The sequence below is a fragment of the Crocodylus siamensis genome, chromosome 1 (genome assembly GCF_052110815.1).
Source record: "Crocodylus siamensis isolate JL-2025a chromosome 1, ASM5211081v1, whole genome shotgun sequence".
Classification (NCBI taxonomy): Eukaryota; Metazoa; Chordata; order Crocodylia; family Crocodylidae; genus Crocodylus; species Crocodylus siamensis.
The window spans coordinates 99968121-99975771 of NC_143395.1; the positions used below are offsets into that span (position 1 = coordinate 99968121).

The 7651-nt window shown below is 42.6% G+C and overlaps 1 pseudogene; it reads right to left on the minus strand.

The window, feature by feature from the left end:
• Nucleotides 1-725: 725 nt before the first annotated feature.
• On the minus strand, nt 726-7361 carry LOC149873098 (uncharacterized; annotated as a pseudogene).
• Nucleotides 7362-7651: the final 290 nt, after the last annotated feature.

Below are 7651 nucleotides of genomic sequence, written 5' to 3' on the forward strand. Positions count from 1 at the left end.
TTTGCATAAACACAAGAACTGAGTCACTTTTTGGCATGTGATATTTGGATATGTTATTTAAAAACAAAAAATACCTCCCCCCCCACTGAAAACATTTATCTTTTCCAGGATCAGCTATCTTTTGTTATCAAAGGGAGAGGCAGTGGCCTAGCAATATGAGGTACAAAATTCTATGAAAAAATGCAAAAAATTGTAAAGCCAATCTAATTCCAGTATTTCTGCGATATCACTATGGAATCTCACAGCTGAAACACTTGAAGTAGCATTAATCAACTGTCTCTAGTTCTCAGGATCCTGAACTTATTTCTCTTACGGTTTCGCTTCCTTCTCCTGTTGTAACCCATTTTCTTCCTCCTTCCCACAATATACTCAGTAGCATGGGGGGGGGTGAGTGGGCCACCAGGGGGGTGCCAGAATGGCCCCCTCCCCCCATAAGTCTTTGCATAGCCCTGAGCAGCCCACCCACAGAACCTGGGCAGAAGCAGTCCCATGCCCAGTAATGTATCTGGAAGGTGAGAGGGGTTTGAATGGAACCCCCCTGCAGGGCTTTGTCATTGGAGGCACATCCCTGTGCTGGGGTGGGATAGGGTTATGAAAGGAACACCAGAAGCATCACCTGTGGAGCCTGTACTGCTGCCCCAAGTGGCAGCAGCCTAGTCTGTGCTGCTAGAGCAGCAGCCACAACAATAGCATCTCCCACCAAGTCAAGAGAGCTGGGGCAAGTCCTATCCCAGGAAGCCTCCTCCCTGGAAGTGTTGATCGAAGTGTAGAATCCAAAGCCCTCCTGAAGACACCATCTCTGTAGCCGCTGATTGACTACCTTGATGTAGGCATCCTGGCGCCGCCAGCTGCTTCCAACTGGAAGGATGGAAGAGAATACCACCTGCGTCCCCAACTTCCTAGGCTTGGCCCCCAGCTCATGGAAGTCCTTCATGATGTGGTCAGGACTACTCCCAGCCACATCATTTGTGCCCACATGGACAAGTATCGTGGGGCAGTAGTCGGAGGGCTGGATGAGATCAGGAATCTTTTTGGTGATGTCGCTAATATTAGATCCGGGCATTCAGGAGACATTTCCTGCCATAGGATCTGGTCATCAGATTGGCCCTCCATGCCTCTCAGGAGTGAGTTGCCCACCACAATAACCCAGCATTTCTTTTTCTGATTGGGCAGTGGTCCACCAGTCTGTCCAGTAGGGGTTCCAGGGATTACTTCCTCTGCGGCATCCTCTACTGCATCCTCCACCAAAGCTGCCAAGGCATTGTACCTGTTCCCTGACCTGTTCCCTAGCCACAGGTCCCTGCCAGGCCACCTCCACAGATGGGGGCAGGGCTCTTTGATAGATAATTGTTCTCTATATACTAGTGCAATGTATCTTGAGTTCTTTGACCCTTGTAAGCTTTGAGATTGATCAGTGTGTTGTTGCAATGAGTTCTCCAGGCTAATTAAAAACTAGGTTACAGAAGGAATCCTAGACTCAGTTAAGACAGAAAATGGGGAGTTACATTTGCTGGAAAAGGAGCTGTGCTACCTCAAAGTGAAGTTATTGTGTGTTGAAATAAAAGGAAGGAAATAAAAAGTGTGAAGGTTACTAAAACTGATTATATTGTACCTACCTCAGGGTCAAAACCCTTTTGTTAACTCAGCAACCATCATACAATAACATCAAGAGGTTGTTTATCTGGGTTTCTTCTGAATTACCTAGGGGCTTCCCACAGCTGAAAAACCTCGAGGGAGCTTGAATTACCTTTTTGGATTCTGGCTTTTAACCACCAGACACAATCATTCAGTTAAAAAAAACTGTTTTTTTCCTTAGCAGAAGTATACAGAAATGAATATACCTGTTTCTGCCATCCAGGCTGTCAAATACATTCTCGCAAAACAAAATGCTCAGCAGTTCTGTAAATGTCTCTCCAAACAAAAAGTCTACTCATTTAAAGTAGTGCTTGAAATGTTGATGGTTCCTTGAGTGCTATAACATTCACACCTGACTTAACAAAGCAAAGTGACACTTGCTAATGTGCCAACATTATTAATTGAGGGTGCTTTGCCAGTCTTGAGTTTACATTTCTGTTCCTGTCTTACAAATGAACTGGGTATCCACAGAAACATGAACACAGAAGACTGAGAGGCACTGAAATTCCAAAGATGTGCACCATATCATTTTATCACCTCTTTTTTGTGGAGACAATATTGACATGAAAAGATGTGTGTGTGTCTGTTCCAAATGGATGCCAGTAAATTAATTAATTAATTAATTAATTAAATTAATAGATTGTAACCACAGATCTTTCTCTTGTCTCTAGAGTCTCTGTTCTCATGGATTCTGCTTCTACCTGAAGAATTATTTTGGAGAGGACTGGAAATTACACTCTAATTCTGTTCATTTTTTTAAAAATGTGATACTATGCTATAACTTGCACATGAATTTACCTTCCTAGTTTAAAGTTTGCCTTTAGGGCTTATTGCAACTTTAGGTTTTTTTTACATGTCTGATCTGCTTTTGAACTTCTTTTTGTGCTGGGAGTGGTATTCAGCAGCATTTTGCTGTATCCATTTAAGATATTCAGAAGAGAACAATAAGTAGTGTACAAAACTGAGGCTGTTGCTGCTCTTATCTTGCCAAAAAAGGAAAATACAAAGGAGAAGTGCTGCTAGACATATACACCCCAAAGCACAGAAAATCATTGGCAACAGAAAGCCCTTAAGTATTCTGAATTGAGAAATAGAAATCCCCAAGTTTAAAAAATAAGTGGCAAAAATATAGCTGTTTTAAAAATAATATTTTAAGGTCAACTCCTGTCCCTGACTTATCACAGAAACTTCCTGGTTTGCTTGCCCTGCACAGAGGTGGGGGAGGATTTGCATAGCCTGTACAGAAAATTGTCTCCAGCTTCAACTCCCCCAGCAATCTATGCAGTGAGGTCTGAGGGTAGTGGAGTCAGTTCCCTGCTCTGTAGCACGTCCCCTGCAAGCTGTAACAGGTGGATGCACAGCAGTGTTCAAGGTTAACTTATGGCAATAGAAAGTCACTTTATGTCTGAATAAGTTCATTCACACAGCCACTGAATTTGCTTTTTAACTTGTGCATTAAATATCACAATTTTAGTCAATTTGTTTCAACCTGCCTGTGAGCCCCCATATATTTAAGTCTTCAGACATCAAGAATTACTGCCTCCATCCCCAGTGAACACTGGGCATTATTTCAGCATTAATGAGGTCCAGAGTGCAGATTGAATCCATTAAGCTCTGATTTATTATCCTGATACCATTTCTTTTCTGTCTCTATGCAAAGTCATCCATTAAATATCTGTATGGAAGGCAAAGAATATACTTTATAGACATAGGTTTAGCTAAAAAACATAATAACAAAATATGAATCTAAAATCTGGGCCTCTTTTCCTCTTTTTAATGAATTGGCTGCTCATGAAAAGTGCCAGGTTCATAAAGTTGAAGACTCAAAAGCATGGGTACCAGCCCTACAATCTTCTTGTGCCTAAACCTTAAGCAGGAGACCTCCGCCACAAAGGATGAGGAATGTAGTCTCAAGGACCACTTAGTGTTTGGCTTTTCTACTGATATTCCCAGGCAGGGTTTCAATTAACAATGCTGGGAATGGCTTAGTGCATATTCTAAAATCAGCCCTGAAATTAATACAAGCAGGTATTCTCCCTATGGAAATGCTGACTTTAGAGACTATCGCTGGAGATGACGAACAGCTAACAGCACATTTACAGATGGAAGAACAAGGGGGAATGTTTTGTCAATACCGTTTCCTTCTTGAGTAATGAACCTGAATGTCTGGAGTACTTTAATGTCTGACACATCAAAAAAGTGATGACCAATTGTTAACAATCCTGTGAGAGAATTCTCCCAGCCGTTCTCAGAACAAAAGTGTTATGATGACGGAAAAGCACAGGATGTTCAAGATCCATGTATGGCTCTGGAGATGTGGGAAGCACAGCATGCTCTGCTTTATGGGGGATACGTAGCTGTAAACAGGAAGTTCTCTAGGGCATAGCTGAGTCCTTGGGCATGTCTGGGGCAGACCGGGAATTCTGCTGAGACAGGTAGTTGCTGCTGTCAGTATTTGCTTGTATAAATGTACTTGAGGCACTTGTTAGGATTTTGTTTAACCTCTTCATTGTGGGTCCTCCTGGCCAGCTCCAGTAAAACTTTGGGATGCCACACACACCCATGCACACATGCACACACACACACCACTCCCTACTCTTTCTTTTGTTATGAGGATGTTTTGAGCTAACAGTGATATGTTGAAACATTATACATAATTACTGTTGATCTTTTGTCATTACACCAATTTATCTTTAGCTGAGATCATTATAACGCCCCCGCCCCTCACTGCAATCCCCAGATCAGAGCAGCTTGACAGTCTGCAGTAAGGTTGTATAGGAAATGTGGGGAAAGGATTTTGTAAGTAGTGCTGCTGTATCTACTGCAGCACCTAAAGTTGCAACAGTCAGCCATGGGCTCCTGAGCTTTTGCTGTGCAGGGAAGAATAGACAATCCATGCACAGAGAGGCAGCTCCATCATCCTCAGCCCAGCCTCTCCTCTTTTCTTTGCCCATCCCACTTTGAAGAATATATAGCTAAGATAACTCTCATTTTTGTTGGGGCTGGGATGTGTTACCATGATGGTATGACACCTGAATTGCCAGTTTGGAACAGACAAGCAGTGCAACTAGTCTAGTATTGTGTCTCCAGCAGCAGCTACTATTAGATGCTTCAAACAAAAAATCAAGAACCCCACAGTGGGCAATTGTAGGCTATCCTGCACTTAGAACAAGTTTTTCTCACCTCCCAGCAGTGAAGCCCATATAAGATGCCCTGGAGCATTCCTTGGATACCCTATAACATGTCAGTTGTCAATATTAACTTTGAGTGCTTTTCCAAATGCTGCAAGCTCTAACCCCTCAGCATATCTTGTGGCATTAAGTTCCAAAAGGAAAATTGTTCATAGTACAGAAAGTTTTAAATCTGCTATGTTATAATGTCAGTGAAATTCCTTATTCCTTATTCTTATGAGAGAGTAAATAGGCATAAGCAATTCACTTTACTTAATTCCAGCCATTATTTTCTACCTCAACATGGTGTCCTCTTATTAATCTCCTCTGTAAATTAAACAGCCTGAATTTCTCTCCATATGAAAGGGTTTTCTGTGCTCTAATAATTTTCAGTGCCTGCTTTTAAACTTGGGAGACAGAACAACTGAACTGAGCACAGTGTATTCAGGAGGCTGTAGTTGAGATTTATGTAATCATATATTAGCATTAATATTTTCTGTCCCATATCTTCTGTGCCTTAAAGCTTTGATTGCTTTTTTGACTGACACTGGACCTAATAATGTTGTCACCAGTGAAACTACCCAGTAGCACTATGTACACAACTGTATAGAAAAAGCACTCACACGGGACCCTATATTTTGATCATTTTCGCCACAAAAGAAATACCACATCAGTCACCTCAACTCATTTGGACCTGACAGCATCACTCTAGAGGGCATCTTATAATCCATTTCATCCTGATATTACAGAGTATTTGGAAAAGAAAGGCTTTCAAAACTAAAAAGTAGATTTTTTTTCTTTGCGTGCCTGCTAGTTATTTGCTGGAAACTGTATACTTATATTATATATTTGTATTGAGCACAGTCTGAATGGGGTGAGGAAATAACCAAGCAACTAGGAATAAAGTCCTGGCTATTTTCAAGAATTAAATAGACAAAGGTACTGTCTTACTCATGCAACAGATATTTAGCAAAGGGAAAAGTGTTTGTTTGAGGAGAGTCTGCTCTTGGGCAGCTCTCTATCTTAAAAATTACCAGATCACTTGGCAGAGTCAGGTATCCAGCAGGTTTATTTAAAAACAAATCCCCAAGAAGGTATATAATGAAGAGGACCTGGGATTAGGGCATGATCCCACAGCATCCTTTCTTTCTTGCTTTGAAGGATAATAAACCAGGGCACTCACTCAGAACTTAATATATGATCTAATCCCTCCAGCTCCCACCAGGCATCTCTCACACATCTTAGTGATCCTCTCTGTATCAGGGGTTTAGTGGCTTCAGGCCCTAGCAAAATCTCATCCCCTCCAGGTACAAATGGAGAGTAACTTGTTTATCAAAGTAGGCCATAAATCTCCTCTCTCTACAAGACTTCAGCCAAACATGTGGCTTAGCTTTCCACTGGCTCCCCAGTCCTGACATTTCTTACTTAGTCTCTCCTGTAAATAAACTCCACAACCTCCACACTTCTTCTTTGATAATTACCTCTTCTTTGATGATAGTTTCATTGACAGCATAGGCCCATTCTTCCTACTGTTGAATTAACTTCTTCTGTGTCTCCTGAACATTTAATGAGTGAGGTTATATCATCCCACAACAAAAGGAAAGTTAGGCAGGAATTTTCAGGGAGAATACCACATCACATGAGTGGAAAATGTCTGAAGATCAGCTATATTATACATGATTACTGTTTTGAATATGTTGTCAAAATGGATGTTTTTCACAGACAGTCTTGTCCAGTGGGTAGAACACTGGACTGGGATGCAGAAAACCTGGTTGAAACCCCAAATCTGCAAATGGGCTGCTGAGTGACTCTAAGGACAAGTCACTTCACCTTTCTGTGCCTCCATTCCCCTGTTTTTAAAGTTGAGATAATGTTACCTTCTTCATAAAATGGTTGTGCGCTACTGATGAAAAACAAGGTAGAGAGAGGTAGTTAGTCATGTTAGTCTGTAGTCAGGCAGAAGGCAGGTCAAGGTGGCACCTAGGGGCTAACTTGGTTGGAAAGGCATAAGAAAGGTATAGGGGGTATTCATATTCTTGTTGTTGTGATGTTGTTGGTCATTTTCCTCCCTGGGAATCTCTCAGTCTCTTTATAAGATGAAATTTCTGACAACATCAGCTGTCACCTATGAAAGCTCCAGCCTCTCTGAATGAGTTAATCTCTAAGGTGACATCCTGTCCTCACTTGTATCGCCCATGAATTGTGCTGCATCATCCTGTCCTCATGTCCTGCCCTGACAACAAGTGGTGGGACACCCTAGGTGAAAGCGGAGGTGAGAGTCCCCAGTGGACAAATCTGTATTCTACCCTGATCCCACGAGCCACCAGGGACTTCAGCTGGTAGGTCTTCCATAGAGATGTCTCCATGGACCTGCATCTGGTGCACTTTATGGACACCCCCAACACCTTCCCTTTTTGCCAACAGAGAGAGATACTGGTGCACACCTACCTTGAGTGTGCCAGGTTGCAGTCCCTCTTCCACCTCCTCCAGAACCTCTTGCTGAGGTTTTGGGTGCGCTTCTCCCTGCATCTTTTCTTTTATGTGCTCCCAATCCATGGCCCCACCAAGACCTTGGACCTCCTGGTGAACCTCCTCCTGACTCTGGCCAAGCTGGCCATCTACAGTACCAGGAAAGAGGCTCTGGCTTGGAGGAACCTGGGTGAGGGTGGAGCTGTCTTTCTCTCACTCCTTTGCTCACATCTACGGGCAGAGTTTCACTAGTCGGCATCCACGGGCTCATACAGGGGCAGTGGACTCTGGCTAGTGTTCTGTGGTCAGTGTCCCCTTCTGGATCCCTTGTAACCCTCACTCCCATTCCTGTTTCTTTTTTTATTTGTCCCAAAAAA